We start from the raw sequence: 17,651 nt of genomic DNA, 5'->3' as shown, positions 1-17,651 counted from the left end.
GTTACACACTTGGTAACTGCAGTTTATTGGGCTCAGCCAAGGACCTCATCAACTGGGGCTGGAATTGACCACGCACTAACCTAGGGTGTCAAAACATAGTTCGCAGGCATCATCTGGGTATCCTTAGAATGGTAGATAGCGACATTTCGCGGTACAGGATATATTAACCATTAGGTTTGAGGCATCAGGTTTATAATAGCATAAAAGAATGGCTCTGGCAGCTACTAAGGCCTTTTTCAGGTGGAGGACTTGTTTTTGGTTTATTTCCAAGTGCTTCGAAAAGAGAAATTAATTGAATTGGCAAGTGAATTAAAAGTAGAGCTGCTGGCTAAAGCTAGGAAGGCAGAGATACATGATGTAGTGGTTGAGTGCTTGGATCTGTTAAAAACATAGGAAAGCCCACAAGCATGTAGACCAGGGAGTGTAGCATCAGAGGCACTTTCTGGCTGGAAAATCAATCTGGAAATAATTCGGTTCCACTTGGCGCACAAGAGGGAATTTTTAAAAATGTAATGAGCGTTCCAGTTTAAGGCGCTGGAAATTGATGTAGAGCTGCAAAGAGTTAGAGGCGAGCCTAACCCTGGGTCAGACCCCAGTGGGTATAAACTTTGGTTTATACAGACCCTACCAAAATTTGAGGAAAAGGACACAAAGGCGTTCTTCATAGCATTTGAAAAAATAGCGAACCAAATGGAGTGGCCAGAGGAAAAGTGGACATTACCCGTGTAAAGTAAATTGACAGAGTTGGCACAGGAAATTTATGCTTCCCTGTCTAAGGATTACAACGAGGTGAAAAAGGCTAGGAGCATATTAATTAGTTCCAGAGGCATGTAGGCAAAAGTTTTGAAATTTAAGCAAACAGTTAGGACAGACGTATGTTGAATTTGAAAGGATAAAGCGGAATAGTATTAATAGGTGGATATGAACTTTGGTAGTTAAAACTATCTATGAGGTGCTGAAAGAAATCATTTTTTGGAAGAATTTAACAACAGAATTTAACAGCGCTGCAGCTTTCTCCTCGAGCAGCTCTAATTCATACAGCTGCAGTGCATCGTCCAGGCTGTGGTGCCCAGGAGGAAGGCTACCATTGCTGATTGAATTCCAATATCCATTGTCTGCAGGGGCTCAAAGGCCAACACGTTAGCATGGTACGTACCCCCGTGCCGAAGCAGGTCCACCCGACTACACAGTGGCCCCAGTTGACACTGTGGACCCTGCTCCCGCATGTCCTTCCCCCATCCCCGCACCCTTTGCCCCATCAGTGCCCAGCACCGTGGGAGCCTTTGGCCCTGGCTCATCTCCCTGCTGCCAGCTGTTTCATTGACTGCCACTGCCAGTAGGGGCTACTGTGAGCTTTGCCTTTGGGTGGGCCACGTGATGCCCTGCCAGCGGGTGGTGGCTGGTTGAGGGGAGGTGGTATAGCGGAGGGTGGAGTGCGGGAGTGGTGGGATGGGGCACCCGTTCGGCCGTTTTCACTGTGCAGAACCAAGACCAAGGTTGGTAGTCAGTAGGGTGCACAATAAGATGGCTGTCTTGCAGGCTGCGGCAATGGTGGTCCTTGCCTGGACACCACCCCAGTCCCTTAGAGGGTCACCCCGGTTCCACCTCCATTCCCCCCTATAGACCACCACCCCTGGCCCTGGCAAGGCTCCCTCCAGACAGCCCGGCCAGTGCCCATCCCGGCAGCCCACGGTTGTGCCTCTGCGTGTTCTACCTCCTCCCTCTCTCTCGTCAGCCACACCGCCTAATTCTCAATTTTTAAAAGCACAAGTGAACCTCACCATCGGGAATTCCCCCCAGTGGGGGTGGAAAATCACAGAATCATGGTGTCATAGAATTTGCAGTGCAGACGGAGGTCGTTCGGCCCATCGAGTCTGCACCGGCTCTTGGAAAGAGCACCCTACCCAAGCCCACACCTCCATCCATTCCCCATAACCCAGTAACCCCACCCAACACTAAGGGCAATTTTGGACACTAAGGGCAATTTAGCATGGCCAATCCACCTAACCTGCACATCTTTGGATTGTGGGAGGAAACCGGAGCACCTGGAGGAAACCCACGCACACACGGGGAGAATGTGCAGACACCGCACAGACAGTGACCCAAGCCGGGAATCGAACCTGGGACCCTGGAGCTGTAAAACAATTGTGCTAACCACGATGCTACCGTGCTGCCCACAAAGCCCTGGAGAATACCGGGCCAGGCCCGCTGTTGATATGACAACAATGTTTACTGTACATGCGGAGTGGGTAACATTGACGCTGCTGCCGAGGCACTGGAGAATTCTGATTTGGCGTAAAACCAGCGCCCACCACGATTTCGACATCAGAACCAATTTTTCACCCAATCACGTTTCCCAATTCCAGTATCAGCTAATGGAGAATCCCACTCAGTTTGTTAGTTAATGGGATCAGAGGAGAATATGGGATGGATTCTCTGCTGCCTGACGCAGGTAGAGAAATGTCGGTCAGAGAATCCAGCATTGTCAAAAACTAGAATCGGCACCGGGCGCCAATCCATTTCTGATGCTCCAGCTGGTGACAGCATTGAGGCACGTGCCCTGCACCAGTGGGAGGATGCAAATGGGTCAGATTCGCCCATTTGCATTCTATCAGCAGATAGACAACAGACTCTCCCCGTCTCCGTGATTCTCCAGTCCTCTGGGCCGGGATTCACATGGGTATGGAGTGGTGTAGGTATTTGTCAGTGTGGCTCTGGCATGGTGGACCTCGCGGTGATCGAAGGTAATACGTTTTTAAGGTAGTTGCCCCAAAAGTCCATAAGGGGGTCCGCATCCCCTGACAATGCAAATTGTGCTCACCCCACCCCCACCAGACTAAACCCTAAAATATCCCCTCACCTGAGTCCCACAGAGTGCTCTCACCGCCCCTTTTTATCTGCAGAAAGCACTTTACAGCTTTGAATGTGATCAAGAGCTGTCAATCAAAGCTCGATGTTTATCAACATTGTGGTTAGTTTCACAGCGGGCTACATGAGATCCATTCAAGCATGAAGGGAAATGAAATTAAACAATCCAAACAGCTGGAAGCTGTCAATCATGGCCTAGTAGAAGCAATTTGTCATTAATGTGAATGAAAGCCTTGCAGATCAAAGATCTGAGAGGTTTCAAACTCTGGAGATGTGGTTTTGCTTTCTACAAATTTACAGCTGTTGTTTTTTTCTGCCTAAGGCAGCCAGTGTCGGGGACAGGTGAGTTTTAAAGCAGTGATTTTTGTTTGTCCACTGTCCCTTTCTGAACTGCACTCTGTCTTCTAGGCAAGGGTCTCTATAATGGGGGTGGTCTCGGTTATGGGAGGTCTCTGGTTGAGGGCTCTGTTATGGGGGATCTCTGGTGGGGGGTGTAAAATAAAAATGGGAAAATATGTCATTTGAAACATGGAAGTCTGGCAAAACCTGACCTGAGGGTACATGAGAAAATATAGGGAAAAATCCCACGAAGGGTTAACAGCAGCAGCAAAAGTTTTGAAATGCAGATAGCCTTTATCAAACAGGCATTAAGAAAACAGCTTGTAACAGCTCAAGTTGTAAAAGTGATGCATGTCTTTCAAGTTAAAGCAGATTGAACTTTTAGTTACATGAAGGGGAAACAATATTTCGCACCTTCTTTGAAGTTAATTATTTCAGTAAGCAGTTATTGAAGAATTGCCAGGATCCTCAGTTGAATTAGGTGACAAATGTTTAGGTGTGAAATCTTGCTGACACGAGTTGAATATGGGAAGCCAGAGATGATGTGTCCATGAGAGCACAGGTTAACACCGAATCGGGGTCAGAGTCCTGAGAAGCTAAGGGAACTATTTGGTAATAAAGCAACTTTAGAAGTGAAAGGAACCTGATGTAACACCTCTCTTGGATCAAAGCACTTTTGAACATTACAAGGGAAAAAATGTAATCAGAGTTTGATGAAGTAAAGTCATGCTCAACATGAATACATAGTCGTGTTAGAAGTAATTAAGATTAAAGGTACACTGAACAATCAAGAGCAAAACAAAGTTACTTTACGATAATGTTATATAAACTTAATAACTGCTAGAAGGGAAATATAAACCATAAATCGGTAACAGCCAGCAGAGTCCGCTCTCATAGCTGCCCTCTGTCATGGGAAGGGTAGAACACAGAAACCGAGCAGAACAGCGAATCCATCAGGAGAAAACCAAAAGTTAAAGAAGAAAGATTGTCAAGGTAGACCTGAGGGTCTTTTCAACCAACATGGAGAATCCAGAAGCCAGATCTTTTTACTTTTCTGTAAAGACAGTGATTGCATCTTTTAAAAGAAAAAATATAATAATAAAATAACTTAAAGTTTTAATCTGAAACAGTGTAATTACAAAGTCTACTTTACTTACTTAGCAATACGGGACCCAGGATTGATGCTACAAAGTGGTAAGTAGATGAAATCTTCTATGAAGATATGGGTTATACCGGGGGATAACTTGAAAATATAGATTGACCCAAATAGCACCCACCTAAGTCTGCATAGGAGTCAGGGAGTGAAAATCCCTGTTCACCATTTAGAATACCTTATTGACCCTTTTTGGCATAGAGGGAATTCTAAAAATAGTGGTGAGTCTTTTTACTCCGGGGGTGGGGGGTGGGGGGTGGGGGGGGGGGGGTCTGTTATGGAGAGGACTTTGGTGGGGGTCTCTGATATGGATAGTCTTTGGTTGAGGGCTCTGTTATGGGGGTCGCTGTGGGGGTTGGTGGAGAGGGGAGTCTGGTCACCCTCGTACTGTTGGACTGGTGACCCAGCTAATCCCATGGTGGGGAGCAGAATTGAATTGAGGGGGGGGGGAATGGCCAGTCGCCGGTCCTCACTATCGGGCTGCTCATTCAAAATGGCGGCCCAGTAGCGGGATTCACAGAGGAATGACTTGCATTACTGCCAAGCATAAATTGGCATAGCAGGGGATGGTGAATCATCTCTGCCTGCCATTCACAGCGTGAGCACAAGTCAGAGGCGATTAATCTCTGGCTGGAGAGCGTCTCCCAAATGCAGAATCCAGCCTTTATATCCCAGTTCCATTGTATAATGTTACTATAGGAGTGTGATTTATTATCAGGTCCAGTAGCTGTCAGTGGCTTAAGAAGTTACCAGTAGACCGAGCAGACTTACTTATGGGGAATTTGATTTGATATATTGTCACATGTACCGAAGTACAGTGAAAAGTATTTTTCTGCGGCCAAGGGAACGTACACAGTACGTACATAGTAGACGAAAAAGAATAATCGACAGTACATTAACAAATGGTACATTGACAAACAGCGATTGGTTACAGTGCGGAACAAAGGGCCAAACAAAGCAAAGATGAGCAAGAGCACCATAGGACATCGTGAATAGTGTTCTTACAGGAAACAGATCAGTCTGAGGGAGAGTCGTTGAGGAGTCTAGTAGCTGTGAGGAAGAAGCTGTTCCTATGTCTGGATGTGCAGGTTTTCAGACTTCTGAATCGTCTGCCTGATGGAAGTGTCTCGAAGAAGGCAAAGATGGGAGGAAGGGGTCTCTGATAATGCTGTCTGCCTTCCTAAGACAGCGAAAGGTGTAGGTAGTATCAATGTGCGGGTGACAAGCTTGTGTGATGTGTTGGGCTGAGTTCACCACACTGCAGTTTCTTGCGATCTTGGGCCGAGCAGTTGCCATACCAGGCTGCGGTGCAGCCAGATAGGATGCTCTCTGCACATCTGTCGAAATTTATGAGTGGATGCAGACATGCCAAATTTCTTCAGCTTCCGTCAGAAGTAGAGATGTTGTTGGGCTGTCTTGACTGTTGCATCAACATGAGTGGACCAAGACAGACTGTTGGTGATAGTGACCCCCAGTGATTTGGCAGGAGTGAAAGTTATAGATTCACCCATGATTACAGGGAGTCTGAGAGAAGATAAGGAGACAGAACAGTTACAGGAACAATTATAGTGTGATTCTGTACAACCAGTCATACCTGTTAGGTAATCAGTAAACCGCAACATGGGATTAAACCCATGTATTTAATACTTTATCAATTTTGGAAGAAGCATTTGTGGTGTATTGGTAGATTGTGTAGGACGATTGCCTAAAACAAGGGCAGGACATTAATACATCTTCTGATCGTGGATATGACCACCCAATTTCCGGAAACTCTGGGCAAGATTCTCCGTTTGGGAGACTATGAGCTAGATTCTCTGATTTTGAGACTAAGCGCCGACGCCAGCATGGGAACATTGTCGTTTTATGACAGAAAAAACGGTGCAACAGCTGCACCGATTCGGCTACTTTAAATGGGCTAGCACCTTCGCCACATGGAACACAATCAATTCCATGCAAAACGGTGCCAGATTCATCGGGTCCGTGATTGGTGCACATGAGGCTCACACGCCGCAGTTAAACGATCCATCCCTCCACACACACAGTCCCAGCCAACAAGATGGCAGGGAGGAGAGCAGCGCCAATGTTCAGGGACGCTGAGCTGGACACCCTCATGGATGCTGTGGAGAAGAGAAGGGTGGCCCTGTACCCTGACCTGGGAGGAAGGCCGCCAGGCACCGCTGTTCACCGTTCCTGGGTGCAGGTGGCAGAGGCAGTCAGCACCATGGGCAACATCGCCCAGACTGGCATGCAGTGCCGAAAGAATCTTCACAACCTTCTCAGGGGGCCAGGGTGTGTTGGCTGCACCGTTCCCCTGGCACTAACCCCACGGCCCCCACACACCCGTAACCAGGCCCCTCCACCCCCGGGGGATGGTAGAACCCACACCCCAGCCCAACTCTTGGGCTGCATGCTTTGGAACGTCTCACGGCTTTGCTGATTGTGTCCCCCCCCCCCCCCCCCCCCCCACCAGCCCCCTCCCCCGTCCCCCCAGGAGAAGGCCACGCACAACCGCCGGGATCGGGAGAGTACCGGATTGGGACCATCACACAACTGCGGTCCCTCACCATGCCGGGGAAGTGGGCACTGGACGTGATCGGAGGCCCGGAGGAAAGGGAGGTCGCTGAGGCGGAGTTCGGCGGCCGGCGAGGAAGTGATACCCTGCTTAGTTGCAGATCCCCATGTCACGTGTCTCCCCTACCCCACCCCCCCCCCCCCACCCTCCCCCAGCCTGCTGTCTAATCATACATGTCATCCTGTGTCTTCCAGGATCTGCCGTAGATGGTTGCATCTCGAGCCCCCCGGCCCCAGCCAGTGCCAGAGCCGGCGGCCCCCAGACAGCCGAACACTGATGGGGAGAGCAGCTCGAACAGTAGCCCCCCATCCAAGACTCGGGATACCCCAGTGCTCGGCTCAGAGCAAGACACCGACTTTCCATTACTGATGTCTCCTGCACCCGCCACCATCCCAGAGACTATCACCTCGGCTGGGCACATTCGTGAAGAGGCTCCTGGGACACGATATGCACTATTTGATGTGCACCACACATTGCATCTGGTACAGCAAGTGGAGGTAGGAGCAGACGAAGGGTCGGACGGTCAGAGAGCAGGCCGGCCCCAGGAACCAGCTGCCATCTAGATGGGTTCTGGGCTTCTGGAACATCCGGTCCCAGCCACAGTGCAGATGGAGTCAGAGACCTAGGGGCCACAGTAGGAGGTGACGGCCGGCATCCGGCACCTGCAGGCGCAGGTATAGGAGTTTATCCGTATGCAGGAGCTGGAGGTGGTGCCAGTCTTGCGTGCCATCCAGGCCGACACTGCATGGGTGGCATCCTTGGTGGAGTCGTTGGGGGCGACAGTTTCGGCTATGGATCACTGTGTTGAAGGCCTGGGGCATTCTGTGCAGGAGTTATCCGAGGCCCAGGACAGTGCTGCCCTCTCACAGGTGCCAGACCCACTTGGAAATTGCAGCGGTGATCCTCTGCATGACCCAGTCACAGCAGGCCATGGCTGGGAACGTCGGCGGCATTGTCCAGGCACAGATCAGCGTTGCGCAGACACTTGATGGGGTGGCCCAGACCCAGAGGGAAGTGTCCCACAACCCGAGGGAGGTATCCTACACCCAGAGGGAGGTGTCCCACACCCAGAGGGAGGTGTCCCACAACCCGAGGGAGGTATCCTACACCCAGAGGGAGGTGTTCCACACCCAGAGGGAAGTGTCCCACACCCAGAGGGAGGCGTCCCACACCCAGAGGGAGGCGTCCCACACCCAGAGGGAGGCGTCCCACACCCAGAGGGAGGCGTCCCACACCCAGAGGGAGGCGTCCCACACCCAGAGGGAGGCGTCCCACACCCAGAGGGAGGCGTCCCACACCCAGAGGGAGGCGTCCCACACCCAGAGGGAGGCGTCCCACACCCAGAGGGAGGCGTCCCACACCCAGAGGGAGGCGTCCCACACCCAGAGGGAGGCGTCCCACACCCAGAGGGAGGCGTCCCACACCCAGAGGGAGGCGTCCCACACCCAGAGGGAGGCGTCCCACACCCAGAGGGAGGCGTCCCACACCCAGAGGGAGGCGTCCCACACCCAGAGGGAGGCGTCCCACACCCAGAGGGAGGCGTCCCACACCCAGAGGGAGGCGTCCCACACCCAGAGGGAGGCGTCCCACACCCAGAGGGAGGTGGGTCTCCCAAGGAGACGCGTGCCAACGGGGACCCTTGTCACAGGGCAGGAGTCACAACAGTTCGCCTCCATTCATTCTGTACCATTTGGGCAACCACCTAGATTGGGGCTCGTCAGGCCAGAAAGTTATACACCAGTTAGCTTGGCATGGGTGCAGGGGACAGTTTAGTTATAGGGGCTAGGGCACAGACCGTGTATATATCTCCGCACAATGAACACCTGTTAACACTGTTGAAACCTGCCTCGTGGCTCTGTCTGATGGTTATGGGTTTGGGGGTGGGCTGGTCTGGGCTGGCCGGGGTGTGGGGGGGGGGGGGGGGGGGGGGGGGGAGGGGGGGGAGGGGACTGCAGGTGCGGGGGTGGGGGAGGCACCAGTGCAGGTGAATTTGTGCGACCATCGCCACGGCGGTCAGCATTGCCAGTTGATAGCCAAACGCCATTATCTGCAGGGGTTAGAAGGCCAGCATGTTAGCACGGCTAATACTCCCCAGCCCAGCCAGGGTCCATGGGCCACATGGTGGCCCCGGTCGGCACTGCGGTCTCTACCTGCGCATGTCCCTCCCCCAACCCGCACCCCTGCCCTGTTGGCATCTGGCACCATCGGCGCCCCTGGTCTTAACGCCTGTCCCTGCTACCAGGGGTATCGTTGCCTGGCACTGCCCTCACTGAGGGCTGCCGTGGGTGTTGCACTGGGTGGTCCCCTGGTGGATGGCGGCCGATTGGGCAGGGTGTTCGGGTCGGGGGGGGGGTTCACTGTGGCGGGATGTTGGGTGTCACTGTGTAGAACCAGGGGCCGAGGTGCATGGTCAGTGGTTGCACAGCAAGGTGGCCACTATAATGGCAGTCGGTTGCTGGACTCCGCGCCAGTCCTATGGTGAAGCACCCCGGCTGCTCAGCCTATCACCCCCCACCCCAGCCAGCACGGCCGGTGTCCGAACCTGCAGCTACAGTCACTCCACGCCATTTCCTATCTCCTCTCTGTCTCACTCAGCAGCCATGATGCCAGGTTCCTGACATTTGAGAGCAGAAGTGAACCACGCCGTCGGGAACTTGGCCCTTCGGAGGCCCCGGAGAATAGGGTGTCAGGCCCGCTAATGGTATGCCTACTGTACTTTTACCAGGCGCGGCAAGCGACGCATTTATGCCATTTTCAGGGTGCCAATGCATCCCAATTTGATGTATTGTTTGACTGCGGTTTTGGAGTCGGAAGCTATTCTGCGACCCAGTCGCATTTCTAGATTTCGGCCAATGAAAAATCATGCCCTATGTTCTCCTGCCAGAGCTGAATTGCACCGGATTTGCCCTCCCAGCGATTTCCAATCTATAGTCACGCAAATTTACATATGGAGAATTGAGAGGGAGTGGGATTTCTGCATGTTTGGGAGAGGGGTGAGAGTGTGTGTGTGTGTGTGTGTATGAGGTGATTGTGTGTGCATGTGTGGGAGAGCAGTGCATATATGTGTGTGACGTAAGTGTGTATGCATATGTGAAAGAGGGGTGAGTATGTAGGCTTGTGTGTGAGGGAGTGGGCTGAGTGTGCATTCATGTGGCGGGATGAGTGTGTGTTCATGTGTGCGTGAGGGGTGAGTGTGTGTGAGGTGAATGTGTGCAGGTGTGGGAGGAGTGAGTGGGGGTGAGGTGAATGTGTGTGTGTGTAGCAGAGGGGTGAGTGTGCATGTGAGGGGGAGGGGTGAGTGTGTGTGTGTGTGTAAGAGGGTGAGTGTGTGTGCGTGTGTGGAAGAGGGTGAGTGTTTGTGTATGGGAGACGATGAATGAGTGTGAGGTGAATGTGAGAGTGTGTGGGAGGTGGGTGAGTGTGTGTGTGGAAGAGGGGTGTGTGTATGTGTGTGTGTGTGGAAGAGGGTGAGTGAGTGTGAGGTGAATGTGTGTGTGGAAGAGGGGTGAGTGTGTGTGTGTGGAAGAGGGGTGTGTGTGTGTGTGGAAGAGGGGTGAGTGTGTGTGGAAGAGGGGTGAGTGTGTGTGTGGAAGAGGGGTGAGTGTGTGGAAGAGGGGTGAGTGTGTGTGTGGAAGAGAGGTGAGTGTGTGTGTGTGGAAGAGGGGTGAGTGTGTGTGTGTGGAAGAGGGGTGAGTGTGTGTGTGGAAGTGGGGTGAGTGTGTGTGTGTGGAAGAGGGGTGAGTGTGTGTGTGTGGAAGAGGGGTGAGTGTGTGTGTGTGGAAGAGGGGTGTGTGTGTGTGTGGAAGAGGGGTGAGTGTGTGTGTGGAAGAGGGGTGAGTGTGTGTGTGGAAGAGGGGTGAGTGTGTGGAAGAGGGGTGAGTGTGTGTGTGGAAGAGAGGTGAGTGTGTGTGTGTGGAAGAGGGGTGAGTGTGTGTGTGTGGAAGTGGGGTGAGTGTGTGTGTGGAAGAGGGGTGAGTGTGTATGTGGAAGAGGGGTGAGTGTGTGTGTGTGGAAGAGGGGTGAGTGTGTGTGTGGAAGAGGGGTGAGTGTGTGTGTGGAAGAGGGGTGAGTGTGTGTGTGGAAGAGGGGTGAGTGTGTGTGTGGAAGAGGGGTGAGTGTGTGTGTGGAAGAGGGTGAGTGTGTGTGTGTGGAAGAGGGGTGTGTGTGTGTGAGTGGAAGAGGGGTGTGTGTGTGTGTGTGTGTGTGTGGAAGAGGGGTGAGTGTGTGTGTGTGGAAGAGGGGTGAGTACGTGTGTGTGGAAGAGGGGTGAGTGCGTGTGTGTGGAAGAGGGGTATGTGTGTGGAAGAGGGGTGAGTGCGTGTGTGTGGAAGAGGGGTGTGTGTGTGTGTGGAAGAGGGGTGTGTGTGTGTGTGGAAGAGGGGTGAGTGCGTGTGTGTGGAAGAGGGGTGTGTGTGTGTGTAGAAGAGGGGTGTGTATGTGTGTGGAAGAGGGGTGAGTGTGTGTGTGTGGAAGAGGGGTGAGTGCATGTGTGTGGAAGAGGGGTGTGTGTGTGTGTAGAAGAGGGGTGTGTGTGTGTGGAAGAGGGGTGAGTGTGTGTGTGTGGAAGAGGGGTGTGTGTGTGTGTGGAAGAGGGGTGAGTGTGTGTGTGTGGAAGAGGGGTGAGTGTGTGTGTGGAAGAGGGGTGAGTGTGTGTGTGTGGAAGAGGGGTGAGTGTGTGTGTGGAAGAGGGGTGAGTGTGTGTGGAAGAGGGGTGAGTGCGTGTGTGTGGAAGAGGGGTGAGCGTGTGTGTGGAAGAGGGGTGTGTGTGTGTGTGGAAGAGGGGTGAGTGCGTGTGTGTGGAAGAGGGGTGTGTGTGTGTGTAGAAGAGGGGTGTGTGTGTGTGGAAGAGGGGTGAGTGTGTGTGTGTGGAAGAGGGGTGTGTGTGTGGAAGAGGGGTGAGTGTGTGTGTGTGGAAGAGGGGTGAGTGTGTGTGTGGAAGAGGGGTGAGTGTGTGTGTGGAAGAGGGGTGAGTGTGTGTGTGGAAGAGGGGTGAGTGTGTGTGTGGAAGAGGGGTGAGTGTGTGTGTGTGGAAGAGGGGTGAGTGTGTGTGTGTGGAAGAGGGGTGTGTGTGTGTGAGTGGAAGAGGGGTGTGTGTGTGTGTGGAAGAGGGGTGAGTGTGTGTGTGTGGAAGAGGGGTGAGTACGTGTGTGTGGAAGAGGGGTGAGTGCGTGTGTGTGGAAGAGGGGTATGTGTGTGGAAGAGGGGTGAGTGCGTGTGTGTGGAAGAGGGGTGAGTGTGTGTGTGGAAGAGGGGTGTGTGTGTGTGTGGAAGAGGGGTGAGTGCGTGTGTGTGGAAGAGGGGTGTGTGTGTGTGTAGAAGAGGGGTGTGTGTGTGTGTGGAAGAGGGGTGAGTGTGTGTGTGTGGAAGAGGGGTGAGTGCGTGTGTAGAAGAGGGGTGTGTGTGTGTGTGGAAGAGGGGTGAGTGTGTGTGTGTGGAAGAGGGGTGTGTGTGTGTGTAGAAGAGGGGTGTGTGTGGAAGAGGGGTGAGTGTGTGTGTGGAAGAGGGGTGAGTGCGTGTGTGTGGAAGAGGGGTGTGTGTGTGTAGAAGAGGGGTGTGTGTGTGTGGAAGAGGGGTGAGTGTGTGTGTGTGGAAGAGGGGTGTGTGTGTGTGTGTGGAAGAGGGGTGAGTGTGTGTGTGTGGAAGAGGGGTGAGTGTGTGTGTGGAAGAGGGGTGAGTGTGTGTGTGGAAGAGGGGTGTGTGTGTGTGGAAGAGGGGTGAGTGCGTGTGTGTGGAAGAGGGGTGTGTGTGTGTGTAGAAGAGGGGTGTGTGTGTGTGTGGAAGAGGGGTGAGTGTGTGTGTGTGGAAGAGGGTGTGTGTGTGTGTGTGGAAGAGGGGTGAGTGTGTGTGTGTGGAAGAGGGGTGAGTGTGTGTGTGTGGAAGAGGGGTGAGTGTGTGTGGAAGAGGGGTGAGTGCGTGTGTGTGGAAGAGGGGTGAGTGTGTGTGTGGAAGAGGGGTGTGTGTGTGGAAGAGGGGTGAGTGCGTGTGTGTGGAAGAGGGGTGTGTGTGTGTGTAGAAGAGGGGTGTGTGTGGTGTGGAAGAGGGGTGAGTGTGTGTGTGTTGAAGAGGGGTGAGTGCGTGTGTGTGGAAGAGGGGTGTGTGTGTGTAGAAGAGGGGTGTGTGTGTGGTGTGGAAGAGGGGTGAGTGTGTGTGTTGAAGAGGGGTGAGTGCGTGTGTGTGTGGAAGAGGGGTGAGTGTGTGTGTGTGGAAGAGGGGTGTGTGTGTGTGTGGAAGAGGGGTGAGTGTGTGTGTGTGGAAGAGGGGTGAGTGTGTGTGTGGAAGAGGGGTGAGTGTGTGTGTGTGGAAGAGGGGTGTGTGTGTGTGTGGAAGAGGGGTGAGTGCGTGTGTGTGGAAGAGGGGTGTGTGTGTGTGTAGAAGAGGGGTGTGTGTGTGTGGAAGAGGGGTGAGTGTGCGTGTGTGGAAGAGGGGTGTGTGTGTGTGGAAGAGGGGTGAATGTGTGTGTGTGGAAGAGGGGTGAGTGTGTGTGTGTGGAAGAGGGGTGAGTGCGTGTGTGTGGAAGAGGGGTGAGTGCGTGTGTGTGGAAGAGGGGTGAGTGTGCGTGAGTGGAAGAGGGGTGCGTTTGTGTGCATGTGTACGGGGGTAGTGAGTGGGTGTGCGCTTGTGTGGCTTTTGGGTGTGAGCCTGTGTGTGTCTGAAATGAAAATCCAGCTCCTCAGCAGCATTTCCAGTATTGAATTAATTAGTCAGCAAAAGATCAGCATTACTGCTCCCATTAAAAATTACAAAAGAACGTATTTATTGAATGAGAGAACATTTACATTAAAATAAGTGTATACATATAAGAAATGGAAAAATCTTTCAAATTTGTTTTCGTTTGAACCTCTTGCGCAATAACAATAATTTTTATTGTGGTTTAATTATTCAATGTAATAAGAATGTTGAGAATGAGGTTGAGTAGGCTGGGCCTGTACTCACTCTAGACGAATGAGAGGCAACCTTATTGAGACATATAGGATTCTCAGGGAACTTGACAGCGTAGATGTTGACATTGGTGGCACGGTGGCACAGAGCCAGGGACCCAGGTTCAATTATAGCCTCGGGTGACTGTGTGGAGTTTGCACTTTCCTCCTCATTATTACGTGGGTTTCCTACCACAGTCCAAAGATATGCAGGTTAGGTGCATTGGCCATGATAAATTGCCCCTGAGTGTCCAAAGGTTAGGTGGGATTACAGGGATGGGGTGGGGAGTGGGACGACGTAGGGTGCTCTTTCAGAGGGTTGGTACAGACTTAATGGACTGAATGGCCTCCTTCTTCACTACAGGGATTCTATAAGAGGTTGCTTCCCTTTGTGGGAGAGTCTCGGACCAGAGGGCATAATCTCAGAGTAAGGGTTCGCCCATTTAAGGCAGAGATGAGGAGGAATTTATTTTCTCACAGAGTAGTGAAACTGTGGAATTCTTTACCGTAGAGGGTTGTAGAGATTGGGTCGTTAAGTATGTTATCAGTAATGGAATCAAGGGTTACGTGATAAGGCAGGAAAGTGGGGTTGAGGATTATCATATTAGATCAATCGTGATCTCATCGAATGGCAGAGCAGACTCGATGGACCGAATGGCTATTTCTACTCCTACATTTTATGGCCTTATGGTTTCTTAGAAGTCCCGTAAGTACTCTTGGTAGGCCCAAAAGGGTTCCATGGAAAATGTTTGGAAACCCTGGATTAGGGTTGCAGCAACAGATGGGCTGAGGCAGCGGCAGAGTGGAATTATGTCATGGAAATTGAAGTAAGTTGGTGGCACAGCCGATATGTGGTGGGAAACTCACCTTGGGGCTAATTTACAACTACTCTAAGGTTGTAAACAATCTGACTTAGCCCTGGGCAGTTGGAGGGAGAAGGATGGAGTCAGTGGCTAGGGAAAGAATTTGTGCTGGCAATCAAAGACAATGGGCTGGATTTTCATGGGCGGATCACAATCCAGATGTCAGGTGGCATTCTAAGTTGGGAACCTGGAAGTGACTGTGACTAAATGACCGCTATGATCTGTCCAGAGATGGCTAATTAATGAGCCTCCTCCATGAACCCCATCCAACTAGGTAGTGGCTGGGTTGCAGCAATGGGAGTTCTATTCAGTGCTGCTCGTAAACCGGGTTACCCAGCATCCTTCGGTGTGTGGCCGATATCTGGCCATCAGCAGAAACCACAGCAGCAACAGAGCCCTGCTCTGGAAGAGAAGTGGCTACCATTGAAGCAGGGCAAGCGTTAACAGAGACATCAATCTCCATGAATTGGTTTCAAAGACATGTCTGGTGCCTGGAGTTAGATCTCCTTTGTGAATTGCCAGAAAATAAATTTAAATCCTCAGTTGACTCACAGCTTGGCTCTCCCACTACAAATTCACCCACTGATCCATTTTCAGGCACCTGACACAGGCCAGTGCGTTGGGAAAATCGTTTGGGGCCTAGAAAATTGAAGTTCAGTGCCTTACTCATTGCCATCTTTAGGTGGATTCTTGCCACTACTGGTGGTGCTTGGAGGTAGGAATGCATTGGAGAATCTAATCAATGCGCACCTTTCCAAAGTGCTTCGCACCCCTGATTCCAAAACTGTATTCATGGACATAGGAATATCAGTCCAGGGCGTCGGTCTTCCCCATATTTAATTGTAGGAATGTTTTATCTTCCCCATATTTAGTTACAGGAAATACTGGATGGTAGACAAACAGCATTACAAATTCACGGAAGTGCAAGAGCAGAGGTGGTGGTGAGGTACAGATGTGCGTCATCGGCGTACATGTGAAACTGATGTTTTATTTTTGGATGATGCCGCTGAGGGGAAGCATGTGGATGTATTGCACTGTAACATCAGAGCAACATAGATTGATCATTTTAGTTTGATGTTCAATATTTCCCTTACTTTTCTAACATCAGCATTAATAAATCTAAATCCCACGTGTTCTAGTCCAAGACATTTATGCAAGTAGATGTGCGGGAGGAATTTAATTATTTTCCACGTTTTTATGTTTCAGTTGGATTCAACAATATTCCAATCAATTGACCCCTATTCCCCAATATCTTGCCCACTGATGCTGAATTCAGTTTCCACCAAAAGCACTTGGCTCCAGTTCTCATCACAGTCTTGATCCAAATGTGGGCACAAAAGCTGATTGTCAACAGAACAGTGAGAGTATCTGATGCTGATATTAATGCAGCATTTTACATAGTATCCCTAAAGGGTCCCTTCAAAACTGAAGTTATTGAGATCAAATGAAAGTTTCTCGTTCACAAAGATAGTTTCTGGTTTTTGGAGGCCAATATTTGCAGCCCAAGGATGCCACTGCAGGAGACTCTCAGGATTGCATCTTTAACCCAGTCATCATTGATTGTTTTATCAATGACTTTTGTCCATCATACTGTCAGGAGTGGGGCTGATCACTAAAAATCCCATAGTGTTCAGCATCATCCACATTGCCTGTGATAATGAAGCAGCCCATGCCAGCACGGGATACGGATAACATCCATACTTGAGTGGATCAGTGACTTGTAATATTGCCATGTATTTTAGAAGTTTGAGAAACTTTGAAACAATTGCCATTTGAATAGCTGATCTGTCAGAAAATGAAGCGATAAAAAATTCATACTTGGCGGTGCAGGAGGTGATGGTGAAGTGGTATTTTTACTGGGCTAGTCATCCAGAGACCCAGGGTAATGCTCTGGGGATCCGGGTTTGAATCCTTCCATGGTCAGTTGCAAAATTTTAATTCAGTAAAAATCTAATTAAAAGGGTAATGATGACTGTGAAACTACTGTCGATGGTCATAAAAACCCATCTGATTCACTAATGTCCCTTGGGGAAGGAAATTTGCCATCCTTACTGGGCCTGGCCTACATGTGACTCCAGGTCCACAGCAATATGGTTGACTCTTAAATATCCTTTGAAATGGCCTAACAAGCTACTCAGTTCAAAGGCAATTAGAGATTGGCAATAAATGCTGGGCCCAGCCAGCGACACTCGCATCTCATGAATGAATTTAAAAAATGGAATTACAAAGTCAAACCAATCTTTGTCTTGTTTCTCAGGTCTGAAAAGCCAGGAGCTACACATCAAGCAAATGGATCGGTCCCCCCAGCAGTAAAACGCATTCAATTGTGGCTCATTAAAAATTGAAATACAAAGATCTGTTGACTTCAGTTGTATGCAATTACGATCACGTACATACGTATGTTAACTGCCTGTCTCACATCATTTGGTACTGTTGCTTTGGTTAGTGTCATCTGTCAATTGTATTGTGAAAATTCAAACAATTCAGTAGATCAGTAAAGGGCTGATCAATGTAATTGGAATCAGTCTAGCAGGCTTGAGGTCGAAAATGCCCCGAGTGTTTCAAAGATTGCCTCATTTTAAAATGCTTTATTATCTGCTGTTTATCAGTTATAGAAATACAATATTTTGGAGACTTTCCACAAATGTTTCAAAGATTCAAAGAAGATTTCCTGAATTTACTTCCAAATTTGTACTGCCAATGGTAATTAGCTAATCAACCAATTTAGGGCAAAGCAGATAATAATTCTCTTCAATGATGATCTCTTATAACCAAGATGATTTATTCATAAAAATGCAGCCCATTTGCTAATCCAGTAATTTGCATAATAAGTCTTTGCGAGCCGAGATGAACGGTATTTGGACTAAGTGTTTTAAGCCAGTTTTCAGTCAAGAGACACCTGGATTATGATCTCTCCAGTAATCTCAGTAAGAACATCT

This window comes from Scyliorhinus canicula, chromosome 1, assembly GCF_902713615.1.
Source record: "Scyliorhinus canicula chromosome 1, sScyCan1.1, whole genome shotgun sequence".
NCBI classification, from domain to species: domain Eukaryota; kingdom Metazoa; phylum Chordata; class Chondrichthyes; order Carcharhiniformes; family Scyliorhinidae; genus Scyliorhinus; species Scyliorhinus canicula.
This window is presented reverse-complemented; position numbering follows the sequence as displayed.